The sequence below is a fragment of the Pristiophorus japonicus genome, chromosome 9 (genome assembly GCF_044704955.1).
Source record: "Pristiophorus japonicus isolate sPriJap1 chromosome 9, sPriJap1.hap1, whole genome shotgun sequence".
Taxonomy (NCBI): domain Eukaryota; kingdom Metazoa; phylum Chordata; class Chondrichthyes; family Pristiophoridae; genus Pristiophorus; species Pristiophorus japonicus.
In genome coordinates, this window is record NC_091985.1 from 78,827,693 (window position 1) to 78,846,412 (window position 18,720).

Here is an 18,720-nt window from a genome sequence, read left to right on the forward strand (position 1 = left end):
TTGTGAGTGTTAAGTTCAGAATAATTTCACGAGACTGTGTTGTAAGCTCAAACCATTGTGACCTTGGTCTCTTTAATATAACTCCAAAGTGAGGCAGCAGCGTGGTGGACTGCCTTTTATACCTGCTTGCTCCAGAGTACAGAGGTGACCCATAGGTCTCCCACAGGTGTGCCCCCTTGTGGCAAGTCTTACACACAGATGAGGTTCACATACATAACAGTGAGTCAGAAGGTTGTAGGTTCAAATCGCACTCCGGATTAGGGGGGCAATTTTCACCGAATACTTTAGGAGCTAAAGTGCCTCCAAGGTAGCCAAGGAGGCGGCCAAGGTGGGGCCACTTTAGCCACAATTAGTGCAAGATGCCAGTTTGGTAAAGCTTGATCAGCTCCACTGGGCAGGCCACATAGTTCGCATGCCAGACACGAGACTCCCAAAGCAAGCGCTCTACTCTGATCTCCTTCATGGCAAATGAGCCAAAGGTGGGCAGCGGAAACTTTACAAGGACACCCTCAAAGCCTCCCTGATAAAGTGCAACATCCCCACTGACACCAGGGAGTCCCTGGCCAAAGACCGCCCTAAGTGGAGGAAATGCATCCGGGAGGGCGCTGAGCACCTCGAGTCTCGTCGCCGAGAGCATGCAGAAATCAAGCGCAGGCAGCGGAAAGAGCGTGCGGCAAACCAGTCCCACCCAGCCCTTCCCTCAACAACTATCTGTCCCACCTGTCACAGAGACTGTGGTTCTTGTATTGAACTGTCATCATAGGCAGTCCCTCGAACGAGGATGACTTGCTTCCATATGGGTTCACAGATGTTTCAATGAAGGACCCGATATTGCAGTCCTGAACTCCAATTGAAGGGGTGGAAGATGCCTGTGCGTGGATATTTTTAACGTGTGGTGACCGTTGCACATCAGCCACCACACAGGCTCGACAGAGCTCGGACTGTACAGCCACCTAAGAACTCATGTTAAGAGTGGAAACAAGTCTTCCTCGATTCCAAGAGACTGCCTGTGATGATGATGATGAAGGGATTTGAAGCAGGTGCTAACAACAGCCGTCAGGCTGCTCGTTAAACAGCTGATTCTCACTTAAAATGCCTGCTAGCACTATTCAAAGCGGCTGCATAGCATTTAGTGGCTAGCGCTTCAACTAACGCTCTCCTAACAGTGACCAGTTGTTTGGGAGTGTAATGTGTCTGTGAGCTTGTAATGTTTGTAGCTCCACACTGTGGATGTGGACGTATTGTGTACTGCAACTACAGAGTTAATAATTAAACAGAACCTGGCATGTTCCGGAGGCTTCCGACAGAGCTGCCTGCCATGTTAGGAGCTGTGTGTGCTGTGCTCTGTGAATATATCACATTTGGCTGCGAGATGAGATTTTCCGGATGATTTAAAGCTAAAATTTTGTTGGTGAAGGATTCATCCAGCCGACAGAGAGACTTTGGGAGCTTCTCTGTCTTTGGAAAAAGCTACAAAATCCGAGGTAAACTACAGCACATTGTGAACAGCGAGAAATTAAAATGGCAGCACCCGCAGGTGTAATGGGACATTGGGTGAATATAGACACGACAAGGAACATTTTAAAGCGTATGTGGATCGGCTAGAAATGTATTTCATTGCAAATAACATAATCAAAGTTCCAGACAATACAGTCCAGAATCAGGCAATATTGGAATGGAAGCGAGCTATCTTCTTATCGGAGACGGGTCTGGCATTGTATGAAACCCTTGTAAATCTGCTTGTGCCTGACGAGCCAAAGGACACAACGCTTAAAGAGATTTTAATGAAGCTGGAGCAGCATTATAACCTCAAACCGTTAGAAATTGCTGAAAGCTATCATTTCGGGATTCAGAATCAAAAGGCTGATGAAAGTATCAGTGATTACATCGTAGCATTAAAAAAGCTATCGATGCACTGTAATTTTGGAAACTTTCAAAAACGAGCATTACGGGATCGTTTTGTTTGTGGGATGAAAAATGATGCGATCAGAAGAAAGTTATTGACGACGGATGACTTGACTTTTGAGATTGCTTGTCAGACAGTGAGGTCGATGGGCATGGCCGAACAATATTCCCTAGAATTTCATAATAATTACGGTCGTCAGTCAACCGAGGTGAATCGCCTGTAGGTTCAGAGTAAAAGACGGTGACGGCCCAAAGTCTCAGAAACTGGGAATTCTAACAGAGCGTCGAAGTCGTGCTATAGATGCCTGGGACAACACATTGCTCAAAGTTGTCCATACATAAAGGCAGAGTGTTTCTTCTGCAGAAAGACTGGCATCTTGCGAAGGCATGCCGACTGAAGGGTAAATCAGCGTTCAAAGCTATGAGTCCAGCGTTCAAAGCTATGAGTAGAAATCCCAAGACACTACATAGCATAGAAGGACAACAACGGGACAAGGAGATGTTGGAGTTACACGTCATCAGGAGCACGAGTTTAATGGACAGCGATTCTGAAAGCATCAAAATCCACATAGAGGTTGCGAGATTCAAGATACCTATGGAATTTGACACGGGTGCATCCGTGAGTGTAGTACCGGAGTCGCTGTACCTCGACAAATTGCGTGATTTCCAACTGGAGAAATCCAAGATGGAGCTGCGAGGCTACTCGGGAGAGAAAATTCCTGTGGTAAGTCGTATCACTGTACCGGTGAACTATAAGGATCAATTTCAGAACTTGCCTCTAATAGTAGTGAAAGGAGATAAGCCTGTCTTATTAGGAAGAAATTGGTTGAGATCATTGAAGCTGGATTGGAGTGAGATTTTCCATGTGGAAGCGAGATTTTCATCAACGGATGAGGTTATCAAAAAGTATCCGAAGGTGTTCTGCGAAACGGGCAGTCCGATCCAAGGCTTCAAGGTGAGTGTCAGGGTACAGAAGGACACGAGATCAGTTTACTACAAGCCACGTTCCGTACCATATGCACTCAAGGAAAAAGTTGAGCAGGAACTCAAAAAGACTAGAGACTGAGAACATTATTTGTAAGATAGATCGATGTAATTGGGCTACACCCATTGTTGTTGTACCTAAGTCCAATGGTAAGGTAAGATTGTGTGTTGATTATAAAGTAACCGTAAACCAGGTTCTAGAGGGTAATGTTCCCAATACATTGCCGAATATAGAAGATTTGTTCACAATACTGACAGGTGGTCAGATCTTCTCAAAACTGGATCTTATGAATGCCTACTTACAGCTTGAACTAGATGAGGAGTCCAAGTCACGTTTGACTATAAATACTCATCTAGGCCTATATCAATTTAATAGGCTACCGTTTGGAATGTCTTCCCTGCCATATTCCAAGGGGTGATGAACCAGATTTTTCAAGGTATTGAAAGGGTAGTATGTTATTTGGATGACATACTAATTTCAGCACCAAATAGGCAAATTCATAACAACATATTGAATGAAGTCCTCAAACAGCTAGAGAAGCACTGAGTACGAGTGTCTGCTCGTAAGTGTGAGTTATTTAAAAACCCAGTGGACTACTTAGGGTACAGAGTAGACAAAGATGGTTTACATCCAACCATGGAAAAATTGGATGCAATTAGAAATGCACCCACTCCCAGGAATGTCACTGAACTTCGTTCATTCTTGGGTCTTTTGAACTATTTTGGGAAGTTCCTACCAAATTTGGCTACCGTATTACATCCACTGAATGAACTATTGAAAAAACAAATCCATTGGAAGTGGTCAAAAGAATGCGATACAGCATTCAAGGAGTGTAAAAGCAATTTGGTAGAGAGAACCATGTTAGTTCACTATGACATATCTAAGGAGATTAAGCTAACATGTGATGCCTCTCCATATGGAGTTGGGGCAGTAATCTCTCGTATCACGTAGTGGGGAGGAGAGACCAATTGCTTTTGTTTCACGCATTCTCAGTGCCAGTGAGAGTAATTATGTGCAAATTGAAAGGGAAGCTTTGGCATTAATTTTTGGGGTTAAGAAGTTTCACAAATACTTGTATGGTCGTGAGTTTACCATCATTACGACCATAAGCCCCTAACAGCAATCCTCCATCCAAAGTCCCCAGTTCCAACATTAGCTACAGCCCGAATGCAGAGATGGGCTTTGATTTTCTCAGCATATACATATGATATTGAATACAGACGATCAGCTGATCACAGTAATGCTGATGCAATGTCTAGATTGCCTTCCTCATCACAAGTTACACCCGATAGGGAAGAAGTGTTTTATTTTTCATTGATGAACTGCCAGTCACAGCTGAAGAGATTGGTAGAGCAACCAAACGTGACCCAGTGAGGTTAAAGGTGTCAAATGGATAGCCAAACCATGTAACAGACAAAGATATTCATCCATTCTTCATTCGTAGGAATGAATTATCAGTCAATAAAGATTGTATCATGTGGGGTGCAAGAGTGGTTATACCAAATAAATTTAGATCCAAATTATTAGGAGACCTCTATGACCAGCACCTGGAAATGTGCTTGACCAAGAGTTTTGCACGCAGTTATTTATGGTGGCCAGGTCTTGATAAAGATATAGAGTACGACGTGTCAATCGGTAAGCAAGCAACCACCATCAGTACCTTTACAACCATGGAAATGGCCACCCAGGGTGTGACAAAGGCTACATATTGATTTTGCTGAGTTAGAAGGACAACAATTGTTCATTGTGATTGATAGCCATTTGAAGTGAGTCGAGGTGTTCCCAATGAGGAAAATAACAACATGTAAAATATTGGACATTTTACGTAGATTATTTTCTTCATTTGGCCTCCGTGAAGAAATTGTTTCGGATAATGGACCACAATTTCGTTCAGAGAATTTGCACAGTTCACGAGCAAAAATGGTGTGAAACATATCAAGATTCCACCGTACCACCCTACTTCGAATGGTGCAGCAGAGCACACTGTACAAATTGTAAAACATGCCCTCATAAAACAAATGTTAGATCCAAATCCAAAGAAACGACATTGTCATTGGATCGCAGATTGGCTAATTATTTGATTACATATCGAAATACTCATCATACAACTACTGGTAGAACACCAGCAGAGTTGTTTCTCAAACGACAGCCACAAACCAGATTCTCGTTGTTAAAGCCAAATTTGGCACAGTCAGCAGAAGAGACACAATTAAGACAGAAAAAGAATCATGATAGAGGTAGAGTAAAAGAGAGAAGTGTGAAATTAAACCAGAAGGTGAGGGTGAAGAACCATCACCATAAATGGTTAAATTGGTTACTAGGAAGAGTGGTGAAGATATGTGGTCCTCGCACATATTTGGTAAAGATGTTTGATAATAGACAGGTTAGGTTTGTTCATATTGATCATATTTTACCTACAGACATGGAAGGAGTTGAAGGTGGGAATGATTCAATTATTTCTGACTCATCAGATAGTTTTGATACACCAGTAGCATATCCTAGTGTACTGGACACAAACCCAAGAGAAAATCAGAATGAAAGTCTTGAGTCTGAGTGAGGGAAACAAAGAGCCTGAAGTGTGAGTGAGTTTAAATGAAAATCAAGGAAATTCCGTAGAGGAAAACGTTCCTCAGGATGAGCCTCGAATGAGTTTAGATTCGAGACCATGCTTGGAAGGTTCTGTTCGAGAGCGAAGGTATCCTCTTCGAAACAGAAAACAAGTGGTCAAGTTAAATTTGTAAATATGGAAAAATATAAGTCTATATCCTGTGTTATGTATAAACATGAAAGTTATGTATAATGTTGTTATAATAACTTCTTCATGAAGGAGGGAGAAGTGTAATGTCTGTGAGCTTGTAATGTTTGTAGCTCCACACTGTGGATGTGGACGTATTGTGTACTGCAACTGCATAGTTAATAATAAACAGAACCAGGCATGTTCCGGAGGCTTCCGACAGAGCTGCCTGCCATGTTAGGAGCTGTGTGTGCTGTGCTCTGTGAATATATCACAGGGAGTAAACATGGTATTGATGTCGATTTCAAGGGCCACATAAGAGCAGAAGAATTAAGAGCAGAAGTAGGCAATACGGCCTCTCGAGCCTGCTCCGCCATTCAATAATATCATGGCTGATCTTCGACCTCAACTCCACCTTCCTGCCTGATCCTCATATCCCTTGACTCGCCTAGAGTCCAACAATCAACCTATCTCAGCCTGGAATATACTCAATGACTCCGCATCCACAGCCCTTTGGGATGGAGAATTCCAAAGATTCACAACCCTCTGAATGAAGAAATTCCTCCTCATCTCAGTCTTAAATGGCCGACCCCTTATCCTGAGACAATGCCCCCTAGTTTTAGACTGCAGTATGTGGGAGTTTGTGGACAAGTCTGTCCAAAGCGAACACGTCTACAGTAGATGTCTCTGTCCCGAATTTCTCCGGCTTAGAGTCATTGAGCTGGAGTGTGAGTTGGAGACAATCTGACACATAAGGGAGGGGGAAGAGTATCAGAACATTTTGCTCCAGACTTCGGTCACACCTCATAGAGAGGTGCAGGTTCAGAATGGGGTTGGTGTGACCGATAGTGTGCAGAGTAAGGAGAACCCAGGTAAGAAAGGGAATGAGGATCCACAGAAACTGATCCTGTCCAACATGTACAATGTACTTGCTCCATGTGAGGATAAGGATAAAGACTGTCGGAAAGACTGCCAGAATGCGTACCATGGTGTTTTGGAGCAGGAGGCTGTCCTGGGGGAAGGGGGGGGGGGGATGGGGGAGGAGGAGAGGAAGTGTAATTTGGTTGTTGTAGGGGATTCTGTAATTAGGGGACAGATAGCATCCTTTGGAAGCAAGATCAAAAGTCCCACATGGTATGTTGCCTTGCTGATGCCAGAATGAGTGTTATGTATGTAATAACTTGATAGACTGAATACTGTAAACTCACTCAGGTGCAAACCTGACTCAACTATATTCGGGCTCAAAGTGCCCGCATTACATGGTGGCTCCCCTTATATACCTGGCCCACACACACGTGCGTAAAGCCCAGTGACCTCCGACAATGGTGCCGCCTGGTGGCTAGTAACCTCAAGCATACATACATGACAACGAGGGACATCTCAAACCAGCTTGAAAGGATATTGAAGAGGGAGGGGGAGAATCCAGTCATTGTGGTCCATGTTGGAACTAACAAAATAGGGAAGAGTAGGCAAGAGGTACCGTTTGGGGAGTACTAGAAATTAGGAGCTAAATTAAAGAACAGGACCTCAAGGGTTATAATCTCTGGATTATTACTTGAGCCACGTGCAAATTGGTTTAGTCATAAGCTAATTAGGGAAGTAAACATGTGGTGTGGGAAAGAGGGGCTCCAGTTCATGGTGCACGGGCACCAGTATTGGGACAGGTCAGGACCAGGGTCCTAGTGGAATTGATAAGTAGGGTGGTTGCAAGGTCTTTAAACTAGTAAATGGGGGATAAGGCTCAGGTGGAAATTGTAGCACAAATAGTAGTTCAAAAACAAACAAAAGGTAAGAGAGTAGAGTAATAGTCAGAAATTGTGCTTTCGGCACTAGATGTAAAGGTAAAACTAAAAGATGTAAAGTGATTAAACCAGGAGAGAGAAATACGAAATATGTGAGTAAAACATTAGAGCTGAAGGACAGGCTACGGTGTAAGGCCCAAATAAGTGTTCTTTATACAAACGCATGAAGTATAAGGAATAAATTGAATGTCCTGCAGGCGCGAATTCAAATTGGAGGGTATGACATTGTAGCCATTACTGAGATATGACTGCAAGACAGTCAGGACTGGGAACTAAATATACCAGGTTATAAGGTCTACAGGAAAGATTTGGAACATGGCAGAGGGGGAGGAGTAGCCTTAGTAATTAAGGATGAAATCACTTCAATGATAAGAGAGGATATAACGAGAGGTAAGCAGGCAGTGGAGACTTTATGGGTAGAATTAAGAAATAGGAAAGGATTTAAGACTGGAGTTGTGTATCGGCTCCCTGGTAGCAGCTATGGTGCTAGATTGTATAAATGCAGAGATTAAACAAGCGTGTAGCAAAGGCAGAGAGGTTTTAATGGGGGATTTTAAATTTCATAGAGATTGGGATAAGCAGACAAGCACCTGTCAAAAAGGTAGTGAATTTCTTGAGTGTGTCTGGGATAGTTTTCTACAACAATATATCCTAGGGGCAACAAGGGGGCATGCCATATTAGATTAAGTAAAGAGTAATGAACCAGATTGAGTTAAAAGCCTAACTGTGCATGAACATTTATCCAATAGCGATCATAACATGATCGAGTTCAACATAGCATTTGAAAAGGAGAAACGCGAAATAGCTACTCAGATTCTAGATTTGGGTAAGGCCGACTTCAATGGGATGAGACAGAGACTGTCCACAGGACAAATCTGTTAATGGATAAAACGACAGAAGGTCAGTGGGAGATGTTCAAAAAAGAATTTAAGGTGATACAGAACCAATTTATACCCCTGAGGGGCAAGAGCTCCACCTGCCCCCCAAAAAACAGCCATGGATGACTAAATGGGTAAGGGACAGCATAAAACTAAAAGAAAAAGCATACAAAAATGCAAAAAAAAGCATAGGTCCTGGCAAATGGGAAAGATACGAAGAACATCAAAGGGTCACAAAAGAGATATTAAGAGCTACAAAAAGGGAATATGAAAAGAAACTTGCAAAGGATATCAAAATCAACAGAAAGAATATTTATAATTATATTAGGAAAAAGAGGGTAGATAGGAGCAATGTTGGCCCCTTAAAAACTGAAAGTGGTGATATTGTTAATGATAATAAGGAAATGGCAGACATGTTGAATAATTACTTTGCGTCAATATTTACAGTAAAGGAAGAGGCTAGCATGCCAGACATCCCAAGGAAACTAATAATAAATCAGGGACAGGGACTCAATAAAATTAACCTAAGTAAAATACCAGTAATGAATAAAATAATGGCACTAAAGAGTGACAAATCCCCAGGACCAGGTGGTTTCCATCCCAGGGTTTTAAAGGAAATAGGTGACCACATTGCAGATGCCCTAATTATAATCTTCCAAAGTTCTCTCGATTCAGGCACTGTTCCTTTAGATTGAAAAATTGCGCATGACACTCTGCTATTTAAGAATGGCGAGAGAGGGAAACCTGGGAATTATAGACCAGTTAGCCTAACATCTGTTGTTGGAAAATTGCTAGAGCCTATAATTCAGGATAGGGTGACTAACATCTCTAAAATTTTCAACTGATCAAAGAGAGCCAGCATGGAATTGTGAAAGGTAGAACATGCCTGACAATCCTGATTTAATTTTTTGAGGAGATGACTAAAGTAGCGGATAGGGGAATGTCTATGGATGTTATTTATATGGACTTCCAGAAGGCATTTGATAAAGTCTCACATACAGGACTGTTAACTAAGGTAGAAGCCCACGGAATTGAGGGAAAATTATTGACCTGATTAGGAAATTGGCTAGGCGGCAGAAGACAGACTGCAGGGATAATGGGTAGGTGCTCAAATTGGCAGGATGTGACTAGTGGTGTTCCGCAGGGATCTGTGTTGGGGCCTCAACTGTTCACATTATTTATTCATGACTTAGATGATGGCGTAGAAAATCATATATCGAAATTTGCCGATGACACAAAGATAGGCGACATTGTAGGCAGTGTAAACGAAGGCATAAATTTACAAAGGGATATCGACAGATTAAGTGGGAAAAACTATGGCAAATGGACTTCAATGTAAGTAAATGCGAGGTCATCCACTTTGGATCTAAAAAGGATAGAACAGGGTACTTTCTAAATGGTGAAAAGCTAAAAACTGAAGAGGTCCAAACAGACTTGGTGATCCAGGTACATAGATCATTAAAATGTCATGAACAGATACAGAAAATAATCATAAAGGCTAATGGAATGCTGGCCTCTATAACGAGAGGACTAGAATACAAGGTATGCTCCAGATATATAAAAGCCTGGTTAGACCACTCTTGGAGTACTGTGAGCAGTTCTGGGCAACAGACCTTAGGACGGATATATTGGTCTTGGAGGAACTGCAGTGTAGGTTTACCAGAATGATATCCGGACTTCAAGGGTTAAGTTAGGAGGGGAGATTACACAAATTAGTGTTGTATTCCCCAGAATTTAGAAGGTTATGGGTGATCTGATCGAAGTTTTGAAGATATTAAGGGGAACAGATAGAGTACATAGAGAGAAACTATTTTGGCTGGTTGGGGATTCTAGGACTGGGGGCATAGTTTAAAAATCACAGCCAGGCCTTTCAGAAGTGAAATTAGGAAACACTTCTACACACAAAGGGTGGTAGAAGTTTGGAACTCTCTTCCATAAACGGCAATTGATGCTAGATCAATTGTTAATTTTAAATTGTAGATTGATAGCTTTTTATTAATTAAACGATTACATAGGATATATGGCACAGAAACAGGCCATTCAGCCCAAACAAGTCCATGTTCATTGGGACCGACCGCTTCTGGGGTAGGTGAAACCTGTACAAGTCGGACAGGTTACACCTCAACAGACACAGGACCAGTGTTCTTGCGGGTGGTTTTGATAGTGCGGTTGGGAGGGCTTTAAACTAGCTTGGCAGGGGGATGGGAACCCAGGAGAGGGCTCTGAGCTAGTTAGATTGGATGAGAGCTCAGATGAACAGAACCCCAAGAAAGGATGCAAAAGGCAGGAGGCAACAGAGCAGAGTAGCACTGGGGTAAGTGTAAACCACAAAGTGATAGGAAGGGACAATATGTATGAATATAAAGGGGCTGCAGGAGGGATCAAAACTAAAAATCATGGTTTAAAAATTAGTATTAAAACACTTTATCTAAACGCACGCAGCATTCGAAACAAAGTAAATGAGTTGACGGCACAAATCATTACAAATGGGTATGATTTGGTGGCCATTACAGAAACGTGGTTGCAGGGTGGCCAAGACCGGGAATTAACCATACAGAGGTATCTGACAATTCGGAAAGATAGACAAGAAGGGAAAGGAGGTGGGGTAACTCTGTTAATAAAGGATGATATCAGGGCAGTTATGAGAGATGATATTGGCTCTAATGAACAAAATGTTGAATCACTGTGGGTGGAGATTAGAGATAGTAAGGCGAAAAAGTCACTGGTGGGCGTAGTTTATAGGCTCCCAAATAATAACTTCACGGTGGGGCGGACAATAATCAAGGGAATAATGGAGGCATGTGAAAAAGGAACAGCAGTAATCATGGGGGATTTTAACCGACATATCGATTGGTCAAATCAAATCGCACGGGGTAGCCTTGAGGAGGAATTCATAGAATGCATACGGGATTGTTTCTTAGAACAGTATGTTACAGAACCTACAAGGGAGAAAGCTATCTTAGATCTGGTCCTGTGCAATGAGACAGGAATAATAAACGATCTCCTCGTAAAAGATCCTCTCGGAATGAGTGATCACAGTATGATTGAATTTGTAATACAGATTGAGGGTGAGGAAGTAGTGTCTCAAACGAGCGTACTATGCTTAAACAAAGGGGACTACAATAGGATGAGGGCAGAGTTGGCTAAAGTAGACTGGGAACACAGACTAAACGGTGGCACAATTGAGGAAAAGTGGAGGACTTTTAAGGAGCTCTTTCATAGTGCTCAACAAAAATATATCCCAGTGAAAAAGAAAGGCGGTAAGAGAAGGGATAACCAGCCGTGGATAACCAAGGAAATAAAGGAGAGTATCAAATTAAAAACCAATGTGTATAAGGTGGCCAAGGTTATTGGGAAACTAGAAAATTGGGAAAATTTTAACCGACAGCAAAGAATGACTAAGAAAGCAATAAAGAAAGGAAAGATAGATTACGAAAGTAAACTTGCGCAAAAACATAAAAACAGATAGTAAAAGCTTTTACCGATATATAAAACGGAAAAGAGTGACTAAAGCAAATGTTGGTCCATTAGAAGATGAGAAGGGGGAATTAATAATGGGAAATGTGGAAATGGCTGAGACCGTAAACAATTATTTTGCTTCGGTCTTCACAGTGAAAGACACAAAAACCATGCCAAAAAGTGCTGGTGACGGGAATGTAGGAAGGGAGGATCTTGAGACAATCACTATCACTAGGGGGGTAGTGCTGGACAGGCTAATGGATCTCAAGATAGACAAGTCCCCTGGTCCTGATGAAATGCATCCCAGGGTATTAAAAGAGATGGCGTAAGTTATAGCAGATGCATTCGTTATAATTACCAAAATTCTCTGGACTCTGGGGAGGTACCAGCGGATTGGAAAGCAGCTAATGTAAGGCCTCTGTTTAAAAAAGGGGGCAGACAAAAGGCAGGTAACTATAGGCCGGTTAGTTTAACATCTGTAGTGGGGAAAATGCTTGAAGCTATCATTAAGGAAGAAATAGCGGGACATCTAGATAGGAATAGTGCAATCAAGCAGACGCAACATGGATTCATGAAGGGGAAATCATGTTTAACTAATTTGCTGGAATTCTTTGAGGATATAACGATCATGGTGGATAGAGGTGTACCGATGGATGTGGTGTATTAGATTTCCAAAAGGCATTCGATAAGATGCCACACAAAAGGTTACTGCAGAAGGTAAAGGTACGCGGAGTCAGAGGAAATATATTAGCATGGATAGAGAATTGGCTGGCTAACAGAAAGCAGAGTTGGGATAAATGGGTCCTTTTCGGGTTGGAAATCGGTGGTTAGTGGTGTGCCACAGGGATCGGTGCTGGGACCACAACTGTTTACAATATACATAGATGACCTGGAAGAGGGGACAGAGTGTAGTGTAACAAAATTTGCAGATGACACAAAGATTAGTGGGAAAGCGGGTTGTGTAGAGGACACAGAGAGGCTGCAAAGAGATTTAGATAGGTTAAGCGAATGGGCTAAGGTTTGGCAGATGGAATACAATGTCGGAAATTGTGAGGTCATCCACCTTGGAAAAAAAAACAGTAAAAGGGAATATTATTTGAATGGGGAGAAATTACAACATGCTGCGGTGCAAAGGGACCTGGGGGTCCTTGTGCATGAAACTCTTTTAGAGTCTACCTGCAAAACATAAAACATTAAACCGTGCCACCCGACCTGGGTGACACACCAGACATTTACAAGGCCCTTTTTTTTTCCTTTTTTTTTTGTGTTTTCTTTTTTTTTGGTTTTTTTTTGGGCACTAAAATCACAATTTTTCCCCAGTGCCCCCTATAAAAGGGAAGGGGAAACTAAAAGCACCGGCAATTAAAACAAATTAAACTTTAAAACGTAAAATCAAATTAAAATTTGGTTGCCGGGCGTGATGATGCACTCCAGTCCCTCCGGTGCCCACCTCTCGCGGAAGGCCGCGAGCGTACCGGTGGACACCGCGTGCTCCATCTCCAAGGACACCCTGGACCGGATGTAAGAGCGGAAGAGAGGCAGGCAGTCAGGTTGAACGACCCCCTCGACCGCCCGCTGCCTGGACCGGCTGATGGCACCCTTGGCCGTGCCCAGGAGCAGTCCTACGAGGAGGCCCTCGGACCTACCCGCTCCCCTCCGCACAGGGTGCCCAAAGATCAGGAGAGTGGGACTGAAGTGCAGCCAGAATTTCAGGAGCAGCCCCTTCAAATAATGGAACAGGGGCTGCAACCGCGTGCACTCAATAAAAACATGGAACACGGACTCTTCCAGACCGCAGAAATTGCAGGCGGCCTGGGAGACGTGAACCGGCTTAAAAATTTGTTGCATGGCACTGCTCCGTGCACCACCCTCCAGGCCAAGTCCCCGATGAATAGTGGGAGGACCCCTGCGTAGAGTGCCCTCCATCGGGGACCCCCGCCTCCTCCGGACGGCAAGATGGTACGCCATGGCGTGTCCGGACGGCCGGCGAGGATGGCAAAGTTGAGGGTGTGCAGGAGCAGCCCGTACAGGAAACCCCTCCGGGCGGAACTGAAAGGCACGGAGGGGATTTCCCCGAGGCGGCTCAAGTTGTGAGGCGCCGGCCCCCGAGGGAGGTTCCGGGGTTTGGCGCCGATGAGGAATTCCGTCCGGACGGGGGTCAGTTCGGACGGGATCTCCCCACGTGCTTGAGCCTCCTCGATGCACCTAACGGAGTCAGGGCCCAGAGCTGTTTTTAGCGACTCGATGGCATCGGCCGCGTGGCGGACGTTGGCAGAATTTAGGCGCCGCGCCAGCATGTCTGGCGCCATCCAGCCCGCTCCTCCGCCATCGAGCAGGTCCCTGACCCTGGTCACCTCACCAGCCACAGCCCTCTCTTCCGACCGCCACATAAAACCTCGGCCGTGGAGGTACGGATTCCCGAGCAGCGGTTCCTGCAGGACGGCCGCCACTCCAGCCGGCGGAGAGCTGCGCTTGGTGGAGACTTTGTTCCAGACCCTGATGAGTTCCCTGTAAAAGACAGGCAGCTCCCGGAGGGCGGTCCTAGCACCCCCCAAGTTCACAAACAGGAGCTGCGTGTCATAATTGAGGTCGCGCTGCTGGCGGAAGAAATACCTCGCCAGAGCGCACCACCTAGGAGGGGGCTCGACGTAAAGGTATCTCTGCAGGGTCTGAAGACGGAAAGTCGCGAGCTGGGCGCTGACGCACACCAACGACTGACCGCCCTCCTCAAGCGGGAGACTCAAGACCGCGGCAGAGACCCAGTGCTTCCTGTTGTTCCAGAAGAAGTCCACCAGCTTCTTCTGTATCTTGGCGACAAACGCAGGGGGAGGGGTCAAAGTGACCAGCCGGTACCACAGCATTGCGGCCACCAGCTGGTTTATGACTAGTGCTCGACCCCTGTAGGACAGCACTCGGAGCAGTCCTGTCCAGCGCCCTAGGCGAGCGGTGACCTTGGCCTCCAGCTCCTGCCAGTTCGCCGGCCAGGCTCCCTCGTCGGGGCTAAGGTAGACTCCCAGATAGAGGAGATGGGTCGTGCTCCAGGCAAAAGGCCTGAGCTCCTCCGGCAGGGAGTCCACCCGCCACTGACCCACCAGGAGTCCGGAACATTTCTCCCAGTTGATCCTGGCCGAGTAAATCTCCTGGCACTCACGCATCCTCCGCAGGTCAGCGGGATCCTCTACCGCGAGGAGCACGTCATCGGCGTAAGCCGAGAGGACGACCTCCACGCCCGGCCCTTGCAGAGCCAGTCCCGTCAACCTCGTCCGCAAGAGGCGCAGGAAAGGCTCCACGCAAACGGCGTATAACTGGCCGGACATGGGGCATCCCTGGCGCACCCCTCTCCTAAAGCGAAGGGGCGCCGTCAAGGACCCGTTAACCTTAATCAGACACTCCGCGGCGGCGTACAAAAGTCGGATCCGGGCGACGAAATGCGTCCCGAACCCGAAAGCGCGCAGAGTTCCGAGCAGATAGTCGTGATCCACCCTGTCGAACGCCTTCTCTTGGTCGAGGGATAGGAAGGCGACCGACAGACAAGCCTCCTGGGAACAATGGATGAGGTCCCGGACCAGATGGATGTTATCGTGGATTGTCCGGCCCGGGACCGTGTAGGACTGGTCGGGGTGGATCATGTGGTCCAGCACGGCACCAAGGTGAGCAGACATCGCCCTGGCGAAGATTTTGTAGTCCGTGCTGAGGAGGGAGACCGGGCGCCAGTTCTTAAGGAGGCGGAGATCGCCCTTCTTAGGCAGCAGGACGATGACTGCCCTGCGCCAAGAGAGGGGCATCTCCCCGGTCGCCAGACTTTCCCCCAGGACCCGCGCGTAATCGCTCCCCAGGACGTCCCAGAACGCCCTGTGGAACTCCACGGTCAGCCCGTCCAGCCCCGGGGATTTTCCCCTCGAGAGCCGGGCGAGGGCACCGGTCAGCTCCGCCAGGCTTAGCGGAGCTTCCAGATTTTCGGCGCCCTCCAGGCTGACCTTCGGCAGGTCCTCCCACAAAACTCTACGCGCTTCCTCGCTGGACGGATCCGGAGAGAACAGAGCCCCGTAATATTCACGGGCCCTGTTGTTGACGCCCTCCGGATCCGAGACGAGAGAGCCGTCGTCGGCCAGCAGCGTCAAGAGCTGCTTACGGACACTCTGCCTTTTTTCCAGCGAGTAGAAGAAGGGGGAGCCGCGGTCCAGATCCCGCAGGAACCGGATCCGCGACCTCACGAACGCGCCTCGGGACCCGACGAGCTGCAGGTCCTTCAGCACGGCCTTCTTCGCTTCGTACACCGTCCGCAGGGCCGGGTCCTGGACGACTTGACCGAGACGGGCTTCCAGGTCGAGCACCTCTTTTTCTAGGCGCCCGACTCTGGCCGCCCGCCTCTTGGTCGACCCCCTCGCGTACTCTTGACAGAAGACGCGGACGTGAGCCTTGCCCACGTCCCACCATAGCCTCAAGGAGGGGAAGCCCCCCTGCTTCCTTCTCCAGTCGGACCAGAATCGACGGAACGAGTCCTGGAACCGCACGTCCTCCAGCAGCCGGTTGTTAAAGTGCCAGTACGCGGACCCCGTCCTCGCGCGGAGCGAAGCGAGCTCCGCCCACACCAGGTGGTAGTCCGAACACGGCACCGGCCGCATGGAGGCCGCCGGGACGCAGGAAATGTACGCCCGAGACACGTAAAGGCGGTCGACTCTAGACCATCCAACTCCAGGCCTCACCCAATAAAGGCGCTGGAGTCGGGGTGGAGATTTCGCCAGACGTCCACCAAGTCGAAGGACCCGACCAGGTCCCTCAACTTCTCCATCGCCGTCATGCACTGCGGGGCACCGGAGCGGTCCCTCGCCTCGAGGGTGCAGTTAAAATCCCCCCCGAGGACAATGCAGTCGCCGACGTCGACGGAGCCAAGAAGAGCGGACACCTCTTCAAAGAAGCGCGTTTGCTGCGGACCGGGCTGAGGGGCGTACACGTTCACGAGATGGAGCGGCACGTCCCCCAGGCAAACCGTTACGTGCAGCAAGCGGCCTGGCACGGGCTCCTCGACTCCCAAGATCTCCGGCTGAAAATGCGGGCCCAGCAAGATGGCCACCCCACTAGAAATGACGGTGAGGTGGCTCATGCGGACCTCTCCTTGCCATTCCAGGAGCCACGTGGCTTCGTCTCCCGGAACGGTGTGGGTTTCTTGCAGGAAGCACACCGCATATTTCCTCTCCCGCAGGAGCGAAAAGTTGTCAAATCTACGGCGTGCCCCTCTGCCGCCGTTGATGTTGAGGCTGGCTATGGTTATCTTCATGGCAAAAGCATAGTGCAACCTCTACCTTAACCTATTGTGGGGGAGGGAGCGGAGTCTTTTGTTGAACTCTGCTCCCTCCGCAGCCCAGCGAGGAGTCCCTCGAGCTCGCGCAGCTCAAGGTGTTGCGCCTTTGTCAAGGGCCCGCCCGCGACCAAGGTTTTAACGGCGGCACGGACGGACCCCTTGATCAGCTCTGGCTCGGACCATTTTTCCAGGGCCAGTCGGGCTTGGTTGCAGTGACCCCGGCTCTGGGCCAAAAAGACCCGGAGTTCCTTTGCAGGAATGAGGATGGTCTCGGCGGCGGCCGCGAGCAGATCCACCGCCTCGCTGGCGGTGGTCTCTAGTTCTTCTCCCGCGTCCCCCACCGAGTCCCCGTCCTCCTCCGGGAGGTGGCCGCCAGCAGCCGGCCCATCAACCGCGCAAGGTACGGCAAATGACCCGGCCGCTCCAACCGGTCCTGGCTCTGCCCCGATCCCACCCCCAGGATCGTCGGCAGAGGAGTCCCCACTGGGCTCTTTTAAAAATGGTGCTGGGTCAGGAAATGACAGCGGAAGGGGTTCCCCCTCCGCCCCAGGAACCGGGGAACAAGGAGAGACCCGGCCATAGGAAATCCCCAGGCTCTCCAAGTGCTCCAGCTCTACAGCAAGAGGCGAGGGTGGGTGTTCCTCCCCCTCCCCGCTGCCACCCCCCGGCCCAGCATCTACAGTGTCATAATAGACATATGTTTCATTTTCTGCCGGGTCGAGCGACTCCCGGGGGAAGTTGGGTATTGGCTGGGCGGGCTCAGGTTCGGCCTTTTCGGCCCCGCCCGCCTCAGTCCCCGGGACGCCCGGCCCGGCGGCAATGCATTCCTCCGCGATCCCCACGCCCCCCACGACAGGCAGATCTTCCACGCCATCCCCGGGAGGCAGAGGTTGGGCAGCCTCGACTGTCTCACCCTCCCCGGGGACAGACTCCTCTCGCCTACAGCGCAGCTTGGGGGCGCTGGTTGGGGACGCGGGACACGCGGCGGGCACCGACTCCTCCGCGGAGGGATGTTGTTCCCCTTCCGCCTCATCGGAGCCGTGCCTCCTTTTGTTCCTGGGGGCGCGCGGAGGCAGGGAGACCTCCATGTCTGCCGAGGCCTCCCGCTCTGCCCCCCCCTTTTCCTTTTCTTGCCCGCGCCCGGGCCCCTCTGCAGTGTTGTTCAAGGGCTCGGGCACGGGCTCGGGGCACCCCGCGCTCGCCGGTGACTGGGTTGGGCCGAGCGCGGTAAACAAATTGTCTGGCGCACCGAGGGGACCCGCCTCTGGATGTTTTGCCTTCCCCCGCGCCTTCCTTCCGATCGGATGCTCTTCCTCCCCCCCGCCGGAGGCCATAATAGCAAGGGCCCCCGGCGATGCCCGCGCACCCATGGCTCCCGGCACGCGGACGCAACTAGGGGGAGGGGTGGCGGCGGCGCCAACCTTGCCCGCCTTCAGTGGTTTGGCGGCCTTGGAGGCGGGGCAGTTCTTACGAACATGCCCCACCTCCCTGCAGGCATGGCACCGCACGTCGTCCGACGTCCAGAAGACGCGGTAGGCAGTCCCCTCGTTCACCACATTAAAATACCCCTCTGTCGTCTCCTCCCGCGCCAGCCGGACAAAGAGCTGGCGGCGGAAGGAGAACACGTGGCGCAGGCTGTTCTCCCTGAGGCCGAG

The 18,720-nt window shown here is 48.6% G+C and overlaps 1 protein-coding gene across 1 annotated transcript in view; it reads left to right on the forward strand.

The window, feature by feature from the left end:
- Window positions 1-18,720, forward strand: part of nek2 (NIMA-related kinase 2) — a 125,220-nt gene that overhangs the window by 128 nt on the left and 106,372 nt on the right. The gene's annotated exons all lie outside the window — the stretch shown is intronic.